At 39.6% G+C, this 23,101-nt stretch overlaps 1 protein-coding gene across 19 annotated transcripts in view; it reads right to left on the reverse strand.

Annotated features, from left to right (window-relative positions):
• Window positions 1–23,101, reverse strand: part of fam49bb (family with sequence similarity 49 member Bb) — a 165,629-nt gene that overhangs the window by 72,095 nt on the left and 70,433 nt on the right. For 5 of the 19 annotated variants that reach the window (XM_067982006.1, XM_067982005.1, XM_067981994.1 and 2 more), the window contains exon 3: window positions 945–1,012. The exons of 11 other annotated variants lie outside the window; for them this stretch is intronic. The gene's annotated coding sequence lies outside the window, so the exon portion shown is untranslated. Of the gene's footprint in view, window positions 1–944; window positions 1,013–11,402; window positions 11,464–23,101 lie in introns of those variants that run through there. 3 more of the 19 variants (XM_067982002.1, XM_067981998.1, XM_067982008.1) reach the window with 3 other exon arrangements.

Genomic DNA, 23,101 nt, shown 5'->3' on the forward strand with positions numbered 1-23,101 from the left:
GAAGGGACCATAAAGTCTTTTTGGATGAATGAAACAAAATGGGCTGAACTGCCTTTGTCATCCACAAGTATCTTGTGAAAGCTGCGTAGAATATTTGAAAAGTAGACAAAATGCTATGAAAAGTACATATGCACACAAACTGCATCAAGTAAAAGGAACCATTTTTGAAAATTAACTCTTTTGGCTGTGCACTGATGCCCAAAATCCTGTGCCTGGGTAAGAGATGTTGGTTAGCAGCCATGTTCCTCCATAGGTTGAGTCCTCTGTCTAAGTGGTGCCAACAACCTCATGGGGAGGCACCAAGCAAAAGCCAGATGCTTCCACATAAAAGGAAAAAAAAATAAAGGAAGAGTTACCTTCGGTCATTTCACAAACCATTCAGTGGCCAAGATCTAGCATGTCACTGGAAAGAGCTCCAGTCTTCCTCCGCAACTGGAGATTAGATGGTACACAGTGGAGGGAAATCCAAAAAGGAAGGCTCAACATGCCTCAGCCTTAAAAAAAACAACCCAACATGCTTCTGTAACACAAAACAGAATTCCCAACTGTTTGATTTTCAACTGCTGGGGAAAGGGGAAGATACTGATGAACTTTGGTGAAGGACTTTTAGCTTATCCAGATAATTGCTCGACTCTTCTTGGACAGATGGATGGGACCAAAATATAAATTTCCAATAAGGATTAAAATGAAACCAGGTTGAGATTTTTCAGCTGTCTGTCACAAACAACACTGACAAAGAAAAAGCAATATAACAGCAATCATTTTTTTTGTTGTAGTTAACATTTGAAAATAAGGTCTAAATGATGTCAAGTCAATACTTAAGTGTTCAAATCATATTTTTAAATGACTTTTTAAAGCTGAAACGCTCAACTAAATAGTGTCCCAAGAGGACAGTATATGAAAATAATGAGTAGCTATACAGTAAGAGCTGGGCAAATATTTACCAGTAGGTGAGATCTTCTTACTATTACAGTTGGACGGTCACACACTGTTGAAGTATTGAGGTCAGAATCTGGAGTTTAAAGAAGTACAAACTAAATGAACTAGTACTTTTCCATACCTATGTCACACAACTATTGTGCTCATCATTTTATTTAGACACTAAATTACCAGACCACACTAAAAGACATACAATCTATCTAAAAATAAGTTTTTTTTAAAAAACAAAGCTGATTCTAAATCAGAAGGACACAGTTAGTTTAAAACAAAATATTAAATCCCAAATTACTTTTCTGGATATTGTTCTGATTTAGCACAAAGCTTTTTTGCAGCACTGTGTAAACTCAGATAAAATTTGCTGTTCGGAAAACCAATATCCGACATTCGTTATCTCCTGGACCAAGACCATTTTTACTGGAATGATTCCAGCAACCAGCACTTGTACATACAATACATGCCCAGGCTTTCAAATGAAAACTTGATAAAAAAAAGGTCGTAAATAGGTTTAGCGAGGGCCAGCAAGAAAGTAGGATGAATATCTATGCAAGGGAGAATGACCTAGTTCTGAGTGACTTATTGTCACCTCAAGAGTAAAGATACTTATCACACATTATCATATAGTATATATTCTACTTATAAAGACTTGTAATAAGCTTTCAACAGAGAAACATTAAATATTTTTACAAAATATTTGTCATTGTGGTGGTACACCAGTGAAAATGTTTTTTTTTAAATCTTCCGACAATTTCTTTTTTAAGGATTAATTTTCGCATCTCAGTTTCCCTGCACAATGCATCTTTCCTGGGTAAGAGGAACAGTTGGAGACCAGCTCCCAGGCCTCCACCCATTCTGCTCCATTGCAGACCAACAGGAGCTACGTTACAGCACCTAGGAATAGGAGTAGGCCATTTAGCCCCTCAAGCCTCTTTCGCCATTCAATTAGATCCTGGCTTTGTTCCATATCCCTTGAAACCCTTATCCAACAAAAATCCATGGATCTCAGTCTTGAAAATTTCAATTGATCCAACATCCACAGCCTTTTGTGAGAAAGAGAGTACCAGATTTCCACGATCCTTTGTGTGAAAAAGTGCTTCCAGATTTCACTCCTAAATGACCTGGATCTAATTTTAATAGGGCCTCATGTTCTGGATTCCCCACCAGGAAAGTTTCTCTGTATCTACCCTATCAAATCCTCCAAAATTTTCCTTCTTTCCCTATTGAGAAACCACATGTTATCTCCAACAACAACTTGCATTTATATAGCGACTTTAACGTAGTAAAACATCCCAAGGAGCTTCACAGGAGCATTGTCAGACAAAATTTGAAACCGAGTCACACAAGGAGATATTGGGACAGATGACCACAGAGGTAGGTTTTAAGGAGTGTCTTAAAAGGAGGAGAGGTAGAGAGGCAAGTAGGTTTAGGGAGGGATTTCCAGAGCTTAGGGCCTAGACAGCTGAAGGCATGGCCGCCAATGGTGGGGCGAAGGAAATCGGGGAAGCACAAGAGGCCAGAATTGGAGGAACGCAGAGCTCTTGGATGGTTGTAGGAGGTTACAGAGCTAGGGAAGGGCGATGCCATGGATAGATTTAAGGCAAGGATGAGAATTTTAAATTTGAGGCGTTGCTGGACTGAGAGCCAATGTAGGTCAGCGAGCACAGTGGTGATGGGTGAACTGGACAGTGCAAGTTAGCATACGGGCAGCAGAGTTTTGGATGAGCTGAAATTTACAGATAGAGGAAGATGGGAGGCTGGCCAGGACAGCATTGGAATAATCCAGTCTGGAGGTAACAAAAGCATGGATGAGGGTTTCAGTAATAGATGGGCTGAGGCACGGGTGGAGACGGGCGATATTATGGAGGTGGAATTAGGCGGTCTTGGTGATGGAAAGGATATGGAGTTGGAAGATCAGCTCAGGGTCAAATATGATTCCAAGGTTGCAAATTGTCAGGTTCAGCCTCAGACAGTGGCTAGGGAAGGGGATGGCTAGGGTCTAAGGCAATGGCTTCGGTCTTCCCAATATTTAATTGGAGGAAATTTCTGCTCATCTAATATTGGATGTGGGACAAGCAGCGTGACAAATCAGAGGCCATGAATGGGTCGAGAGAGGTAGTGGTAAGGTAGAGCTGGGTGTCATCAGCAAACATGTGGAATTTGACATTATGTTTTCGGATGATGTTGCCGAGGGGCAGCATGTAGATGAGAAATAGGGTCAAGGATAGATCCTTGGGGGATTCCAGAGGTAACAGTGTGGGATTGAGGGCTACTACTGGATTGATAAGAATGGAACCAGGCAAGAGGAGTCCCACTCAGCTGGACTCTACAGCTATATGGTGGTAAATAGGAGTTTGTCATGTGGAAAGACACAACCACCACGGCATAATGTGTCACATTCCTGAATACCATGCACCATCATACCATTCTACATGTGTTATTATTCAAAAGAGACATTAAAATGGACATATACTGTTAGTTGCAGAATTATTTGAAAAAGGCAAATAAAAAATTGATAAAGGATAAAAAGAGTCAACATTCCATCACTCTTGCTGGTATCTTAAAGACACCCTCTGGCATGAACAATGAAACATTGAGTCCTGGGGATGTACATACATAATTCCTTCAAAGTGCAAGTGCAGTTAGTCAAAGCCATGGAAAAAAAATCAATAGCATTTTGGGTTAGGAACATAGGAACTTGAGTAGGCCATTCAGCCCTTCGAACCTGTTCCACCATTCAATTAGATCATGGCTGATCTATATCTCAACTCCATCTCCCCAGCTTTGCTCCATATCCCTTAATACCCTTATCCAACAAAAATCAATCACAAGTTTTTAATTTTTCAATTGACCTAGCCTTTTTGAGGGCGAGAGTACCAGATTTCCACCAGCCTTTTTGTGAAGAAGTGCTTCCTGACATCACCCTGAACAGCCTAGCTCCAATTTTAAGGTTATGCCCCCTTGTTCTGGATTCTCCCACCAGAGGAAATAGTTTCTTTCTATCAACCCCATCAAATCCTTTCATCTTAAACACCTCAATTAGATCACCCCTTAATCTTCTATACTCAAAAGGAATACCGCCTAGTCTATGCAACTTGTCCTCATAATTTAACCCTTTTAGCCCCAGTATCATTCTGCTGAATCTGCGCTGCACCCCCTCCATGGCCAATATATCCTTCCTGAGGTACGGTACCCAGAACTGAATGCAGTACTCCAGATGGAGTCTAACTAGAGCTTTATACAACTGTAGCATAGCTTCCACCCCTTTGTATTCCAGTCCCCTTGAGTTAAAGGCTAACTTTCCATTAGCTTTTTAAATTATTTTCTGTACCTATCCACTGGCTTTTAGTGATTTCTGTACATGGACCCCTAAATCTCTCTATTCCTCCACAGTTCCTAGCTTCTTAGAAAGTACTCTGATCTATCTTTCTTAGATCCAAAGTGGGATGACCTCACACTTCCCCACACTGAACTCCACCTGCCACAGTTTTGCCAACTCACTTAATTATCAATGCCCCTTTGCAACTTTCTGCTCCCATCCACACTGCTTACTAACTTGGTGTCGTCAGCAAACTTGGATATACGGCTCTATATTCCTTCATCTAAAGAGTGTTTATAAATAGGGACACAGAGTACAAAAACAAGAGGTAAAGACAGATTTCTATGAGGCAACAGGCCACTGTAAAGAATACTGAACACCAGCTTCTTAGGTTTGAACTCTGCTATCCTATATGGGCAAAGCTTAGCAGTGCTCAGCCAAGTTGCTGGGACACCCAACAGCAGTGGAAGGAAACTAACCTGCCCAATAAAAGACACCAATTCCATCTGCACAAAAGTCCAGCATATAGCAGCCCTAATCCGTATAGGTTATATAGTTGATACAGGCGTAATGTGAAACTAGGTAAAGGTCCTTCATCTATCAGCATTTGGAGAGCCAACACACCAACCAGCTACTCGGGTCCAGTAAAAGCATTCAGCTATCAGTCAAATGCCTTACTGAAAAAAAGGGATCAGCACAGTTTTCATTCCTGGATGTCAATCTGAAACAATCAAATATTTCTAGTTCTAGGAAAAATGTCTTCTTTTAGATTTCTCACAACCAACACTTCTAAACATAAAGTACTATGAACAGGAGACACCAATAACAGTAAATAAAAACTATCTTGGTAACAGGCAGGATTGTGGGCAAGTTTGGTGGAATATATTTCCTCTAGTACAGGTGATACAAATAAAGTACCATGTAAAAACAGTAAGTGACAGCCAAAGAGTAGTTTTACCAAACCAACTAGTAAAGCCAATGTAATTTGTGCAGTAAAACCTGGAATGCGCAGTGGTGGTTTGCACTTTGGCAGTTTCTGACACTTACACTCCCTGTGTTTGTGAACATCTGTTATGCAAATTTGGTTCATTACAAATATAGCGGCCAAAAAAAAACCTACAGGAAACAGGAAAATAGCCAAAGGCCACTTTCACAGCACACTGAAGATTTTTGCAGAAGCAACCTTAATTGTTACACAGCACAAATGATCCAGAAATGATCTTCAATCAACTGGAGAAAAATATTTCACAGCATTTATATCTCAATTCAATTCCATCTCTGATGCAGTAAATGGGTTCATGTTCCCTGCATACTCCTCCTTGGGGGAAGAGAAACAGAGAGGTTGATAGCAGCCAATGACGCTAAACTCAAATGGATCCTTCCACCCTGACCTCCAAGTGGATTCACAGCTCCAACCTGTCTCTAACTTTACACTGTCAAGATAGATTGCCAAACTAAATGAACACACTGGCTTCCAGTTTCCTTAAACCTCTGGGACCCAAGTTTGTCATCCTAAGAATCTGGGCTGGATTCAATGTGTCAGCTATAACGTTTTAATGAGAAAAGCTTGTCTAATCACAACCCAATTTCCCTCTACAGGAGAAGTAGTGGCCATATTCTTGGCCATGTCATGTGATTGAATAAGGGGCTTAGAAGCTCCAACAAAATGTCTTGGGATACATCACCCTACATGACCGAAAGGCCCAAACACAACATAACATTGGGAGATTACATAGCCACCGTATAGAATGGTAAAATATTACTTGAGGTAGAAATATTATTTTGAACTGAATCAGGTTCAAAAGTAGCAAGAAAATATGTACATTTCTTTGTGCCCAACAGCATTATCTAGAATGATGTTCAAAATTCATTTTAGACTGGTGTTTGGTGAAAATGTCAAACATAAGTAGTGGAGAACTTTGTACTATATGGATTCAAGGGTTCATTTTTGATTAAACATTTGAGGCCAGTAATATTGCTGCAAAAGAATCTAAAATTGCAGATTTTATAAAATAAGGTTTTCTTATTCCAAAAACACTACTGAATTAAGAAATTTGCCTTCAGCTTCATTTTCCTATTTCTATTTTATAACATACAGCAATGGAAATGTACAGAAATGTTTTTTTTTAAATCGATGGTTGTTGAAAGATTTTTGTTGCATATATGTACTGAGAACTGAAAAAAATAGACACCAACGTGATAGCAGTGTGCCGAGTGTTATTATGCTGCACCAGTGAGGTGAGGTGCGTTCTTACTCCTGGGATCCCACCAGAAAGCTGAAATCTTACATTAATGTAAATAAGATCTGGGAGAATGTCGTGCAAAACAGCACCAGTGGATGACAGCTGCCTTCAAACCAGCTTATAGGGCCTTTCATATTGGTCTTCTTGTAAATTGGATTCTGGAAGCCTGGTATCTCAGACTCTCAGAATCCAACTTAAAAGACCAATATAAAAATGTTCTTTGGGTGATTTGTGGTGACGATAACTTGGTAACCTCATACCCCTCATATACCCACCTCCAGCAAAAAAAAGCCAGAAAGGCCTTTCGCTATCAAAAAGAACAAACCAGTTTTTAGCTTTATAGTTCATACACCACCCTAGAATAGTGTCAGCTAGTAAAGACAATTTATCTTTGCAATTCTGTAGCACTGTACCTAAATCTTCAATGATTCAGGCTGAAATCTTGCTGCATTCAAATTGGATTAATAAAAAAAAATCAGTAATTGTGTAAGCTCGAGGCAAAGGATAGGGGAAATTACTTTCCAGACTGCTACGTTAACAACATTGTAGCCTATTTTGGAAAACTACAATAAAGTACGGAGAGATTTAAATGATTCAATGGTAATTTAACATTAAGGCATTTTAATACAAAATAAATCAGTAATTCATAACTTATTATCTTTTTACTCTCTTTACAAATAATGGCCTTTGAACTTGTGAAGTTGCCACAAATGTTACAATAAGTTAGAAGCAGGAAGTAAAGACAGAACAGGATGTGGCAAGCTGTTTAAATGAAACAAATTGTGTTTTAATTTTAAGAACTCAGGTTCTAAAAGCTATATTTCAATTAAATGATTTAATTCTTTATTTGCTGTTTCTAGCATTTTTACACCTTATTTGAATCTAATTCATTCAAGTTTATTAATTACTGTACTAACATGCCTCGAGTAGATTCATGCTTTATGTACTAGGAATGCTGTCCCATCTTGAGCTTACGTTCACAATATACTGTAGGTCTATGATTACAGTGACAAACACTACTTAGCATTGAACAATAGGCTGACTAAGTTTGAGGGGTTATTTTTTGCATAGCAATTTAAGAATCAGGGCCAGCAATTCTAAAATGCTGAAATGGAGCTTTATAAACTGGAGAATTCTGCTGTAATGTGTTCTTCCTGCTTTGCAATTTCCCTTAATAATTTACAATTAGAACCAACAAAACCTACTATTTCAAAAGCAAGTTAATAAAAAAAAATTTACTTTTGACAAATAATGTCTACAAAATTAACTTGAAAATGTTTTGCAGAGTAGATAAAATGCAGTTGGAAATAAATTCTTCGGCATCACCACCACACCAACTTAACCTGGTGCCATTAAGCTTTCTTACCCAATGATCCAACAAAATATTACATCTCCAGGTTAAAAAAAAATCTACAGTCCATTACATAGCTTGAACTATGCCATAGTCGACATAATGTAGCACCCATTAGAGCTGAATCATTTACTGTAATCAGACTTTTTTCTAAGCTTTTTTTTAAAGTGAATGTTCATATTGAAGATGACATGGGATGTTAGTACTGTGGAATGGAACATTTTTCTATTTCAGGCACCCAGCGTCAGCATTAACCACCGCAGTTATAGCACAGGCCGATGCAAATTAAAGCTTTCTTACTCTGACCTAACAATGTGTCTGAACCTGAACATCTAAAAAGCATTCCCTTATGTTCCAGTATGACATTTCGATATCCTAAAGCAGCCATTCCTGAGTTTGACAACTTAGTTCTACTTTGGGTCAATTGTGTGTTGTGAGCCCAAACACGCTAGAGCTGGGTCGAGACTTCTCAAATTCATTTCACAAAAGACCCATACAACCACAGAGAGAAGCTTTCATCCCATCAGTCTGAACCTAGGTTCTGATAAGGAAAAACAGGATGCTAACACACTGCATCACCCAACCCCTACAGCAGTTTTAATTCCACTTACTAAATATCTGGAACAGTAGTGCAAGAAACAAGTCCTGTTGTAAAACACTGTAAATTTGTCAAAAATCTCAAATTTAATATGCTACACTGTGTAAGCATTTAATGCAAATACTTAAAAATAAACTTGATATGTGAACTAATCAGTACATTTACATTTTTCAGGAGCTAATGTGGCCTTGTAGGAGTCAGAGGGTCAGTGAAGGGCAGATTCAGATGAAGTCCCAGCACATGACTGGGATTTTGAATGGGTACTTGGTATCACTCTTCACTATTGACACTGGGTTGCCAATAATAATGGAGGGTTAATGCTAAAAATGAAATGTGTCAAAGTAGATGCAGATTTAATCCTTCCTAGAATTAGTGCTCTTAAAACTAATTCGGCATTCAAGTGCTCAAGGAATGGGGACTGTGCTCCGTGAGCCACTTGCTCATGTATTTATTAGCTCGTTGGGGTCTGGGATGTTTTTAATGGACTGGAGAGAGGCCAATATTTTAAAAGGGCAATAAGTCAGCCCATTACTTTATAGGCAAGTTTCTAGAAAGGATCATTAAAGATGCACTGTACAATCACTTGGAAAAAGATGGGGTTATTAGGGAGACTCAGCATGGCTGTGAGAAAAGGTGGGCCTGTCTCACCAACTTGTTTTTTTTAAATAAAAGGAAGTTGCAAAGCTGGTGGATGTTGAAAAAAGAGTCAACATCATGTAACATAGACTTTCAAAAAGTCTTTGTAAAAGTGCCACACAAAAGGCTATTAAACTAGATTGTGACTTGTAGGATTACTGGTCAGTTTTTGGGTTGGATAAGGAACTGGATGCATGTGTGTTTTGGTTCCAAACTGTAAGATAGTTATTATTGGCACCATTTGTGGATGGGGGCCAGTCACTTGTAGAGTTGAGGACCTCTGGAATAGGTTGCTGACACGTGGAGATTGCAAATTCATTGCGAGCTTTCCAAAGACAGCTGGACGAGTTGTTGAGAACAACAAACATCTCTACATATAGAATGTAGGTGGGTCATTGGGGGTTGCATCATCCAGTCACCATAGTCTCCTGGAGCTTGCTTGATCACCATCAGGAATCCTGTGGTGTCCCACAGGAATCAGGTCATTGCCCATCACCATCTTTATCAACAACCTGGATGAAGACAGAGGAAGAACTATCTGCAAGTTTGCAGATGACACAAAGATGTGCACTGGTGTAACGACCATGGATGAAAAAATAATGGCATGGGAAACTTGATGCGATGGGGGAATAGGCACGTGTCCTCCAGATGTCTTTTAATAATATAGCATGATGATCTTGGATGGGGCAACGCGAAGCATGTGTACACAATGCAGGGTTGCATGCTGAAGGCTGCTGAGCAGGAGATGGACCGAGGGCTTTACTGTATGATTCACTGAAGGTCTACAGCCAGTACACAATAGCTAGGCTTTGTAAAAAAACAAATAGGGCATTAGGATGCATTTAAGTTTAAAACTAGAAGTACTGTCCTTTCTTTGTACAAAGCCTCGATCAGGCCACATCTATAATACTGTATCCAGTTTTGGTACTCTCACATGTTGAGGGATATAGAAGCCCAGGTTCAGAGAAGGGCCTAAATATCTAGTTTAAGGGCCGTTAGTAACCAGGACAGGCTTAGAGAGCTGGAGATTTTTACTTTGGAAAAGCCAAGACTTCCAAGGGATATGACTGAAGTCTTTAAAATAATAATAGAGTTTGATTCAGTCCAAGTGGATAAGCTTCGGGCTAAAAAAAGTTAGGGAGGACAACTGGGAACAAGTATGTTACAAAAGTTTAAAACTAGGTTAGATGCTGCAAGGTACTTCTTTTTGTAGAGTTGAGGACCTCTGGAATAGGTTGCTGACACGTGGAGATTGCAAATTCATTGCAAGCTTTCCAAAGACAGCTGGACGAGTTGTTGAGAACAACAAACATCTCTACATATAGAATGTAGGTGGGTCATTGGGGGTTGCATCATCCAGTCACCATAGTCTCCTGGAGCTTTCTTGATCACCATCAGGAATCAGAGAGAAATTTCCCAGTCTTCTTTCTTAAATTGGTCAATGTTTTTTTACATTGCCTCTCCCAGGATAATCTATTACTGCAGTGTGGAAAAAAAGAGGGGGGGGTGGAGAGAAGGAAAATGGAGGTGATGGTGTGTAAAGGTTGCATCGTGCTGGGGTGGGATGGGCTCAATTGAGCAGCTGGTCTTTTACTGTCCTTTTTCAAATGTTCATCACACAGAATTGGTCCTTGCCCAATATACAGTGAATGAGAAAAAGCACATTTCCATAGGAAAATAAAACTGCCATTGTGCCATGTAACAGATCACAACAAAATGTCTAAAGAATCCTTTTACTACTTAAACAAATTGGTTAAAATAATCTTTTTAAAGGGGTATTCTTGAATACAATTTCTAGCTCATTCCAAAGCTGGTTTCCACTGGAGGCAAAATGCAACTGGAACAAGTGAGATGATACAAAACATGCAGTAGACTTAAAATAAATGCAGCAAACTCTGCAAAGCAAAATATGTACATGCGTATGCAACTAGTAAGCCACTACACATTTTAAAACAGAGAAATGCTTTCATACACAAATACATTTACTCTCCACTGTTTAAAGATACAAACTGAAACACCAATTGCTAACCACTGTTAACTAAAGACACTTGTAACAGACTAGAAGTCATGTTGAAATCTTAATTATTTACTATGAAAGAGAGGTTGTTTGGAATAGAACCTAATTAAAGACAAAGATGTTTGCATAGTTCTGATAAAAGGCTAATCTTAACAGAAGGAAAGAATATTCCTCAATCATGGTCTACCATAATGCATAATTTTGGTTATTAACTTCTGAATGAAAATTTCTATCCAGATGATTAATTTCTTAACTTTTACCTAAACCGTATGCAAAATGGGAGCATTACGCTTTAAAATACTTACAATTGCTGTATCCATCAGTGTTAAAAGGCCAACATTAACTTTCAAATGAAACGCAACTGATGTCGCACTCTATAGTTCCCATCTATGTCCTTATTTGGACAGGTTTATTAGCAAAGCTTGGGTGCCTGACAAAGAACCAGGCCACACTTCCTCCCAAAGTGCCGCGTCATGCACCACCACGCCTGCATGTGGGTGAGACTTCCGGATGGTTTGCTCAAGCCCTCTTTGCTAGTATCATTGTAGAATTTGAATGGAAAATGTTGATTTTAAATAGCAACTTATTTATATTCTAATGGTGAACATTTATACAGTAGCACTGCAAAGTATATTTATCTTAAAAGAATTACTTTCAGATTTGAAAATAAGCTTTTTCTTACGCCAATGAGAAATATGTGACTTTTTAACTATAAGATTTCTATTTAAATCTACTGGAGCTCCAATCTGGCAGTAGGTTACAATACAGCAGTTTAACCACCAAGCCATAAAACCTGTCTATATTAAGACTATCTTCTTCTTTCTCGCTACTTACTAAGTCTGATTTCCTCCCTTCTATTTGGTTATTTCTACTTCCATTATAATTTCAATAATCCCCAATCACATTATGAAAAATCTTTCTCTCCAAATTTTCTAATATTCTACCAAAAAAACTATACCCAATCACAATCCAGCGAAACATTCTCCAGCACCACCATGGCACCCATCGCTTTATAACTCCCAAAAATAAAATTCACCACACAATATATTTTTTAAAAATCACAAATTTATCCAGATTATCAAGAAGGGGAGTAGGGAAAAACCGGGGAACTACAGGCCAGTGAGCCTAACATCAGTGGTAGGAAAATTATTGGAAAAAATTCTGAAGGACAAAATTAGTCTCCACTTGGAGAAGCAAGGATTAATCAGGGATAGTCAACATGGCTTTGTCAAGGGAAGATCATGTCTGACTAATTTGATTGAATTTTTTGAGGGGGTGACTAGGTGTGTGGATGAGGGTAACGCAGTGGATGTGGTATACATGGATTTCAGTAAGGCCTTCGATAAAGTCCCCCACAGGAGACTGGTCAAGAAGGTACGAGCCCATGGAATCCAGGGTGCCTTGGCACTTTGGATACAAAACTGGCTTAGTGGCAGAAGGCAGAGGGTGATGGTCGAAGGTTGTTTTTGTGACTGGAAGCCTGTGGCCAGTGGGGTACCACAGGGATCGGTGCTGGGTCCCTTGCTGTTTGTGGTCTACATTAATGACTTGGATATGAATGTAAAAGGTATGATCAGTAAGTTCGCTGATGATACAAAAATTGGTAGGGTGGTAAATAGCGAGGAGGATAGCCTCAGTCTGCAGGACGATATAGATGGGTTGGTCAGATGGGCGGAACAGTGGCAAATGGAATTTAACCCGGAAAAGTGCGAGGTGATGCACTTTGGAGGGACTAACAAGGCAAGGGAATACACAATGAATGGGAGGACCCTAGGCAAGACAGAGGGTCAGAGGGATCTTGGTGTGCAAGTTCACAGATCCCTGAAGGCAGCGGAACAGGTAGATACGGTGGTAAAGAAGGCATATGGGATACTTGCCTTTATTAGCCGAGGCATAGAATATAAGAGCAAGGAGGTTATGATGGAGCTGTATAAAACACTGGTTAGGCCACAGCTGGAGTACTGTGTGCAGTTCTGGTCGCCACACTACAGGAAGGATGTGATCGCTTTGGAGAGGGTGCAGAGGAGATTCACCAGGATGTTACCAGGGCTGGAGTGCTTCAGCTATGAAGAGAGACTGGGAAGATTGGGTTTGTTTTCCTTGGAGCAGAGGAGGCTGAGGGGGGACATGATTGAGGTGTACAAAATTATGAGGGGCACAGATAGGATGGATATTAAGGAGCTTTTTCCCTTCGTTGAGGGTTCTATAACAAGGGGACATAGATTCAAGGTAAAAGGCGGGAGGTTTAGAGGGGATTTGAGAAAGAACTTTTTCACCCAGAGGGTGGTTGGAGTCTGGAACTCACTGCCTGAAAGGGTTGTGGAGGCAGGAACCCTCACAACATTCAAGAAGCATTTGGATGAGCACTTGAAATGCCATAGCATACAAGGCTACGGACCAAATGCTGGAATATGGGATTAGAGTAGACAGGGCTGATGGCCGGCGCGGACACGATGGGCCGAAGGGCCTCTATCCGTGCTGTATAACTCTATGACTCTATGGTAACCTAGTGGTTATGGTACTGGAGATCATGAGTTCCAATCCTACCATGAAAAGTTGTAAAATTAAATTCAAGAAATCTGGACCACAAAAGCTGCTGGATTGTTGTAAAAAGCCAATTGGTTCACCAATATCCTTCGGGGACGGGAACCTACCATCACTGGTCTGGCCTATAAATGACTCCAGTTCCACACTATGTGGTGGACAATACCCTTGCCAGTATTGTCCACATTGCAGGAACATCTCTTTATCCACCCCACTCCAACTCCAGAAATAGCACAACATGCACCTGAGCCATCATGTCTGGAGGAGTCCCAAACCAGGATTTCTCATACAACCAGAGATCCAATGCATACAGAAACTGGCTAGCTGACTGTCAACATTTAGAGGCCTCCTGAGACCTCAAACGGATGCACAAACCAGCCAGCTGAATTCCTGATTAATTTTTTTTTAAACTGCCTGACTGAGCAAAACAAAATGGGTTGAAGGGTGGGAAAAGGGGGGGGAGGGGAGGAGGAGGAGCAGGTGAGGAGGGGGAGGGGCGGGCGAGGAGGCGTGAGATTTCTCTGAAATGCTTAGCCTCCCCACAATAATTGTGAAACCCCATGAGGAGCATCCTAAGATCAAACATTATGGCACAAACTCAGCACACCTACTGGCAAACTTTGCAGTGGTTAGAATTTGAATTAGTAAAACGAAAAAGTAATTTGTTCATCAGCTGCCATTATATTTCAAGGCATTAAAATAATAAGCAATTTACACAACACAACAATTCATGTTACCACAACCTTATTATAATGGGCCAGATTTTGCTGTCAAAATAACGGTGAGGCTAATGGTGCTAGCCATGATTTATGCGCAAATGGTACAGCAACATCAGGCAAGGGGCAGTTGCGCGGTTAAACGTGAATGTCCAAAAGTTGGTGTCCGAGATGCACTGCTTCGCCATTTTCTTCACGAAAACGGCATCTCACCATTGAAAGGCGTGAAGTTGCTGTATTTGCACAGTAAATACGAACTAAACTCACCACAGAAAGTTAAGTCTTGTCATTTCAAGTCTAAGTACCCTTTTAACAACAAGTTAAGTGTTAATTACTGCCAATTAACCGCTCCAGCACTGAAAATTAACTATTACAAGTGTGGAGTCTCATTCCTTCAGATATTAATTGTTGTTGGAGACTTCAAAAATGTCAAATTTAAAATCTTTACTTTTTTTAAACTTTTCATTTGTCTCTTTTTTTTCCTCTCAATCCAATGTTTTTTCTCGTCTCTTTATTTCTCTCTGTACCTGATTTGACATTGAATTCACCCATTCTAATTTACACTTTTGTCTCAGTCCTTGCGCTGATTATTTCATAATCCTTCAATATGATTGGTTACGGAGATACACTGCTGCTTGCTTTGTTCACTCAGATCCCAGATGCCCCGTTTGCCTTGCTGCGACATCATCAGCAAGTTGCCATGCAAAAAATTTTAAAACCTCAACAAGTCTAATTAATGGCAGGCGCCGTTAGATGCCCTGCTACAGCAAAATCTGGATCATTGATTTACCAATATATTTCAACACACTGTACAGTTGCAAATTACTTGTCTGATTGAAGGCCTTCAGAGATCTGGCTCAAAACCCTACTGGTTAATCAAAAATTGCTGCACATCAAAATTAGGTAACTAACTTATTTATTCTTTTAATTCAACAGCATTTAGCCAAGATAAAGTGCAACATTTAGGATTTCTAAATATACAAAGCTCTCACATATCTGAAAACTTTCTTGTATATCATACAAACTTTATCATTTAAATTCTCCAGATTAGTGATGCAGGGAAAGGAAAATTCGTATCAAAATTAGGATACAGTTCGGTGATGCTGCTCTCTGTTAATGTTACGTCGTCTGTGAAATCCAATCCTTCTACCAACACTCTCCTTAATTTTACCCTATTAATCTTCCTCTGTCATGCCCATCCATAAACTTACTCATAACTTACTATAAAAGACTTAACAGAAGCAATGAGCAAATATACCCCATCTAAATCTAGTGTTGACCTCAGATCAGTTTTCCAATGGCTAGTGGGCACTATGACTTCTCATGAACACCTTTCCTCCAAGTTAAGCACTTTTTTCAACATCCTACAGATTGGTACGAACATACAAAATTGACGGACAGGAAAAGACCGGCTGGTCTATCAGGTCTGACCTACACACACCCCTTTCCACCACCCCCCCCACCCCTCACTCCCCATTCCCCTCCAACCATGTAATCTCCTGGGGGAGGCAAAACAAAGAAAAACCCAGTTTAAACTATTTTCTATAATAACCCTCTGGTCAGACTACAAAAAGTTTCTGTTGAAATCTATAAAAGAGAAATTCAGAATTCCATTAAATTGTTACAATGCTAAATATGTCGGTACAAAAATAAACTGGACAACGTTGAGGCAGGAAGGAGCATTCGATCAGTGACTGGAACTAAGGCTGCAATTATAGGAAGTGATCTAGGTAACATATACATCAAGTAGTAAAAAGATTTTGGTAAGTTGAATTTAGAAATTTAGGCAATGTTGTCACAGATGACAACAACATGAAGAAATCCACACTAGAGTTAGAATAGCAGAAGGGGCTTTGATGATATAGAAAACTTGAAAGAATAAGAACTTTGAACTACTAACATGAGACTGTAGAATGCCTGTGTAAATGCTGAAATTATACATGGAACTACAGTCTACTCTTGTTCATTAAAACTCACTTAATTTGAATTAACAGATCATTTGAAGAACGCAAAAAGTTTCTAGTTATTTTACATAGAATTGCATAGATAGAATAGAATTTACAGCACAGAATCAGACCACTCAGCCCAACTGGCCTATGCCAGTGTTTATGCTCCACAGGAGCCTCCAACCACTCTACTTCATTTAACCCTAACAACATATCCTTCTATTTTTATTCCAACTGCTTGATTCAAATTATTTTTCAGTACAAAAAACAGACATTGAACTAACAGTCACCAAAAATATTTAGACTCCTTTGATGAAAAATAGTTAAAACATACTGGGAACAAGGTGATGAGATAGCATCGCTATCGTAAAAATATTAACAAAACTGAAAAACCAAATGAGAACAAAGAAAAGGGGAAACGACTGAGTTGGTTCAGGCATGAAATAGGGGGTCATAAGAAGTTCTCAAAAGAGCCACAAAGATTACCAACAAGAGGGTAATAGAAAAAAAAATAAGGAACAGGTGCATTATTTTAAGTCAAGACATTGTTGATATTGGAATCACAAGGACTATAAATAAGAATGGCATAGGCCGATCTCAGTCTTCTGAGCCCTTTTGGCAAAGTAAGTAACATGAAGTGGCTGATGTGATGCAGAAACCAACTGATAGAAAGTAGGAAGTACTGCATCAAGACTGAATCTGCAATGTCAAAACTTTTAGTGGTGAATGTTTGATTTTAGGCACACAAAAAAAATTGCAAGTCTCATGAATTATTATAGTGATATTTAGGAACAGAGAAAGGAATTAATCACGTGGCATTAATTGGATGTCATTGTGAGTGTGCTATTTTGAGAATTTTTGACATACTTTGGAATTTTGCAATTCGAAGTGCACAAGAAGTCAGACTAAAACAATATGCAACATATATATTTGCATTTGGAGCACTGTATGCAACTTTGGCCATTCAATAGAAAGGACATTGGAGTCGTGGAAGGAGTCAACATAAATTCATTAGGATTATACCAGGAAAAGACAGTATAGTTATGAGGGGAGACTTAAAAAATTAGAAATTATTCTCTGGAGTAGAGAAGATTATAGGGAGATACAATAGAAATGATCAAAGTTGAAATGGAGTAAAAGATTTCTACCATTGGTTAGTGAATCAGAAACACGGAAACATAAACTTAATAGTCTTAGAAACACAATGAGGGAGATGAGAAAAAAGTTTCCATGTGGAAGGTTATTAAATACATTACCACAAGTGGCTATTGAAGTCATTATCTAACTCCCTCTTTTTTTTTTAGGAAAAAAAAGTGGTTCTAAATACTTGAAGAAAAATATTAGGTTACAGGGAAAGAGCAGAAAATTAGGACTACAGTAGATAGCTCTGGTGTGACAGTAGCAGTGGCACAGGCACAATAAGCCAAAATGGCCTCCCACTGTGCTTAAAACCATATGATTTCACCACTCGTTTTGCTGAAGAATCAACTGCTCAACCTATTAATGGGCAGATTATAAGTACAGTACTGTACTTGGCTGCTGCCACATTCTTTTGCTGAGCATACTAAATCAGATTTCAACACTGCTAACTTACTGCTCACTATGCTTAATTGGTCTAAGCCATGCAATTAGACATTCTGCATGCTATGACGTTTACACAACCCAAGATCGTCTTAAGAATCAGAGTTGAACACCCATTTGCTGTTCTTCGATATCAGATATTTGGCAACAACCGGATAACCACGTTTGCACAAGATCTGTACATGCGCAGTTGCTCAGAAGTTGCAAAACATTTTCAAAGCAACTGTGCATGTGCAATTAATTTGAAGATGCACTGGCAATTCCAACAGCGTAGCTAAGAGCTTCCCCAATATCCGGGACGATCTGTGCAGGCAAATCGTGGAAAAAGTGCAGTTATTTAGCTTTGCCATGACTAGCACTACTTAGTTGGAGGCACCGGGTAAAACTCTGATGCAGGAGGGTTTTGGTGGCTCCAGTTGGACCAAGGTTGCTTCCATGCACTCACCTTCAGATACAACCCCTCAGTGTGAAAGGGGCATGCTCTGCCCCTCTCAGCATAGCAGACTTTAGCTCTTAAAGACAGAATCACAGAGGATTTAACATAAGCATATGTTTCATAAATGATATTTTGTTCCAGGTACTTTAAGAGTTAGGAGCACCAACAAAGCCAATTCTCAGAATGACGACACTCTGGTAGAGCCAACAGAGCTGACCCACTGGTCCATTTTTTTCAGAACAATCCAGCAACGAACGGAGTGAGGTCTATAACACCAATGACACTACACTGGGGTCAACAGACCTGCAGTGGAACAACTCCGGCAGATCACACATTTGATTTTTATAATCTCTCACTGAAAATCTGTAACATACACTACATGATGCCCTGTTGTATTTGGAAAGCAAACACCTCAAATTTGTGTCCATCCGTCACTGCAGTTTTAACTATACTTCGAATGACAATTGAAGTGATTCTTCCTTTCTTTGGAGAAGTAAATTTTAGTACAACAGTTCCTTCAGTAGATCGGACACTGAAACACAGCAGAGTGTTCATCACCAATAATGAGCAAAATGAACCGACGAGGAAGGGGGAACAAGTTGGCAATGCTTTTAAATGCACAGGAAAAGAACAGTCACACAGGTGATTTCTCGTCAAATAAAGAACTAGCATTATTTCAATAACACTTTGCAATGAAAAGTCTGGCACTATAGAATACGGTTGAATTAGCCACTCAATTTACACGATATGTGTATATATACTATTCATGGCAGATGAAATTTAATGCAGAGAAGTGTGAAGTGATGCATTTTGGAAGGAAAAATGGAGAGAGGCAATATAAATTAAATGCAACAATTTTAAAGGGGGTGCAGGAACAGAGAGGCCTGAGGGTTAACATACACAAATCTTTGAAGGTGACAGGACAGGTTGATAAGGCTGTTAAAAAAGCATACGGGATCCTTGGCTTTATAAATGGAGGCATAGAGTATAAAAGCAAGGAAGTTATGCTAAACCTTTATAAGTCACTGGTTGGGCCTCAGCTAGAATACTGTGTCCCAATTCTGGGCACCACACTTCAGTTAGGATGTCAAGGCCGTGGGAGAAGGTGCAGAGGAGATTTATCAGAATGGTACAAGGGATGAGGGACTTAAGTCTTGTGGAGAGATGAGATAAGTTGGTACTGTTCTCCTTAGAGTAGAGTAGAGAAGGTTAAGGAGAGATTTGATAGAGATGTTCAAAATTATGAGGGTTTTTGATAGGGTAGATGGGGAAAAACTGTTTCCACTGGCAGGAGGATTGGTAACCAGAGGACACAGATTTAAGATAATTGGCAAAAAATTCAGGGGGGAAAATGAGGAGAATTTTTTTTATGCAGCGAGTTGTTATGATCTGGAATGCACTGCCTGAAAGGGTGCGGGAAGCAGATTCAATTGTAAATTTCAAAGGGGAATTGGATAAATACTTGAAAAGGAGACATTTGCAGGGCCATGGGGAAAGAGCAATGGAGTGGGACTAACTGGATTGCTCTTCCAAAGAGCTGGCACAGACATGATGGGCCAAATAGCCTCCTTCTATCCTGTATGATGCTATGATCATTATTAATTTGATGATCATCAGAAATCTGCAAATAGGAGATTGTTTTTGGAAAATAGATCAGTTCAAATTCCCTTGTCTTCCCAAGGATTGATTTGTGCTTCAGTATTACAAGTACAATCTGCAACTGTAGTACTCAACCTCAATCTGGAGTGCATTTGCCTTTCTTTGAGGGCAAGAGAACAATGTTCTAGTACTCTTCACTGCACCAATCTAAGCTCCCACCCTCTAAACGCAAGCACAGACTAAGTTCAAAAAACAGATTATGGGGATTCCAGCAGATTTTGAAACAGAAAGTCAGAATTTGAATTCAAGTTTCCCCAATTTCCGATGGGATGTTGTGTGATTTGACCATAGTCACTGTGGTCTCCTAGAACTCAGTTTGATCATCTTTGGGGTCAGTGTGTAATTTCCCAGAATTCTTTCTTCCCTGAATTAGGTAAGGATTTTTTTTTAAATCTGTTTTTTGCCTCGTGCAGGAGATTACAAGGTAGGTGGAGTGCACTGGGGGTCATGGTGCTTAGTTGCAATGTGACTATGAGAGACTCAATGGACTAGCTGGTCTTTCCTGTCCATCAGTTTTACATGTTCGTACTCCTGAATCAAATTGCTCAACTTCTACAGCTATGAACGCAAAAGTATTTGTGGTAGCAATTATGAAACACACCCTAGAGTACCAAGTGCCACTTAAATTCAAAAATGGAACTAATTCTGAAGTGTGATGGGAAAAATTTACTCAACATTTAAAGTACACTACAACTGATATGCTGTCAGATAAATAGTAAAGAAGAACAAAATCAAATTACAGAAAAAATTAATAAAACTGAAGGTCTCAGGATCAACAAGGATGGTCTCAAAGATATGAATTTATTAGAAACAAATAAAATGGAATTGGAAATTAGTGTTGTGACAGAAGAACACATGAGCAAAATATTTCACATACAAAGAGACTAACCAATAAAATTAATAATAGTTCCTTTTTGACAATTTTAAGAAGCCAGACAGTTAATATGAATTATTTTATGACTTACATTTCAAAGAAATAAGAAGGGGAAGCACACAATGGGATGGAGGAATATTTCACACCAAGTTAAGTCTCAGTGATTTCAGACATCCTAGTCAGAAACAATTTGTCATACAAGTTATTAAAGGTCCCGAGATAAGGAAAGTCATAGTTTTTCCTCAAAATCTTTTAACATTGTGATAACAGGACACTTAGAAAATATCAACAGGATTAGACAAAGTCAATATGGATTTATGAAAGGGAAATAGTGTTTGACAAACCTACTGGAGTTTTTGAGGATGTAACTGGTAGAATAGATAAGGGAGAACCAGTGGATGTGGTTTATTTGGATTTTCAGAAGGCTTTTGATGAAGTCCCACAAAAGAGGTTAGTGAGCAAAATTAAAGCACATAGGATTGGGGGTAATAGAATCATAGAAAATTTACGGCACAGAAGGAGGCCATTCGGCCCATAAACAAGCCACTTGGCCTAATCTCACATTCCCGCATTTAGTCCATAGCCCTGCAGGCCACGGTTCTTCAGGTGCACATCCAGGTATTTTTTTTAATGAGTTGAGGGTATCTGCCTCTACCACCCTCTCAGGCAGCGAGTTCCAGACCCCCACCACCCTCTGGGTGAAAAAAATTTTCCTCATTTCCACTCTAATCCTTCTATCAATCACTTTAAATCTATGCCCCCGGTTATTGACCCCTCTGCTAAGGGAAATAGGTCCTTCCTATCCACTCTAACTAGGCCCCTCATAATTTTGTACACCTCAATCAAATCACCCCTCAGCCTCCTCTGTTCCAAGGAAAACAACCCCAGCCTATCCAATCTATCATCATAGCTAAAATTCTCCAGCCCTGCAACATCCTCGTAAATCTCCTCTGCACCCTTCTAGTGTAATTACATCCTTCCTGTAATGTGGTGACCAGAACTGTGCGCAGTACTCAAGCTGTGGCCTAACTAATGTTTTATACAGTTCCAGCATAACATCCCTGCTTTTATATTCTATGCTTCGGCTAATAAAGGAAAGCATTCCATATGCCTTCTTAACCATATACTGGCATGGATTAAAAATTGGTTAACAGACAGGAAACAGAGAGTAGGAATAAATGGGTCTTTTCGGGGTGGCAGGCAGTGACTAGTGGGGTACCACAGGGATCAGTGCTTGGGCCCCAGCTATTCACAATATATATCAATGATTTGGATGAGGGAACCAAATGTATTATTTCCAAATTTGCAGATGACACAAAACAAGGTGGGATCATGAGTTGTGAGGAGGATGCAAAGAGGCTTCAAGGCGATTTAGACAAGTTGAGTGAGTGGGCAAATACATGGCAGATGCAGTATAACATGGATAAATGTGAAGTTATCCACTTCGGAAGAAAAAACAGAAAGGCAGAGTATTATTTAAATGGTGATAGATTGGGAAATGTTGATGTACAAAGGGACCTGGGTGTCCTTAAATACCAGTCACTGAAAGCAAACATGCAGGTGCAGCAAGCAGTTAGGAAGGCAAATGTTATGGTGGCCTTCATTGCAAGAGGATTTGAGTACAGCAGCAAGGATGTCTTACTGCAGTTATACAGGGCCTTGGTGAGACCACACCTGGAGTATTGTGTGCAGTTTTGGTCTCCTTACCTAAGAAAGGATATACTTGCCACAGAGGGAGTGTAGCGAAGGTTCGCCAAACTGATTCCTGGGATGGCAGGACTGTGATATGAGGAGAGGTTGGGTCGACTCGGCCTGTATTCACTCGAGTTTAGAAGAATGAGAGGGGATATCACTGAAACATACAAAATTCTGACAGGGCTAGACAGACTGGATGCAGGGACGATGTTTCCTCTGGCTGAGGGGTCCAGAACGAGGAGTCACAGTCTCAGGATACAGGGAGGACATTCAGGACTGAGATGAGGAGAAATTTCTTCACTCAGAGGGTGGTGAACCTGTGGAATTCTCTACCACAGAAGAATGGAGGCCAAGTCACTGAATATATTTAAGAAGGAGCTAGATAGATTTCTAGACACAAAAGGCATCAAGGGGTATGGGGAGAGAGCGGGAATATGGTATTGAGATAGAGGATCAGCCATGATCATACTGAATGGCATAGCAGGCTCGAATTTTCTATTGCATGGCAACCAATAAACAGATTTGTGCAGTTTTTATTACAATTAATAACTGT

The sequence above is a fragment of the Heptranchias perlo genome, chromosome 3, assembly GCF_035084215.1.
Source record: "Heptranchias perlo isolate sHepPer1 chromosome 3, sHepPer1.hap1, whole genome shotgun sequence".
NCBI classification, from domain to species: Eukaryota; Metazoa; Chordata; class Chondrichthyes; order Hexanchiformes; family Hexanchidae; genus Heptranchias; species Heptranchias perlo.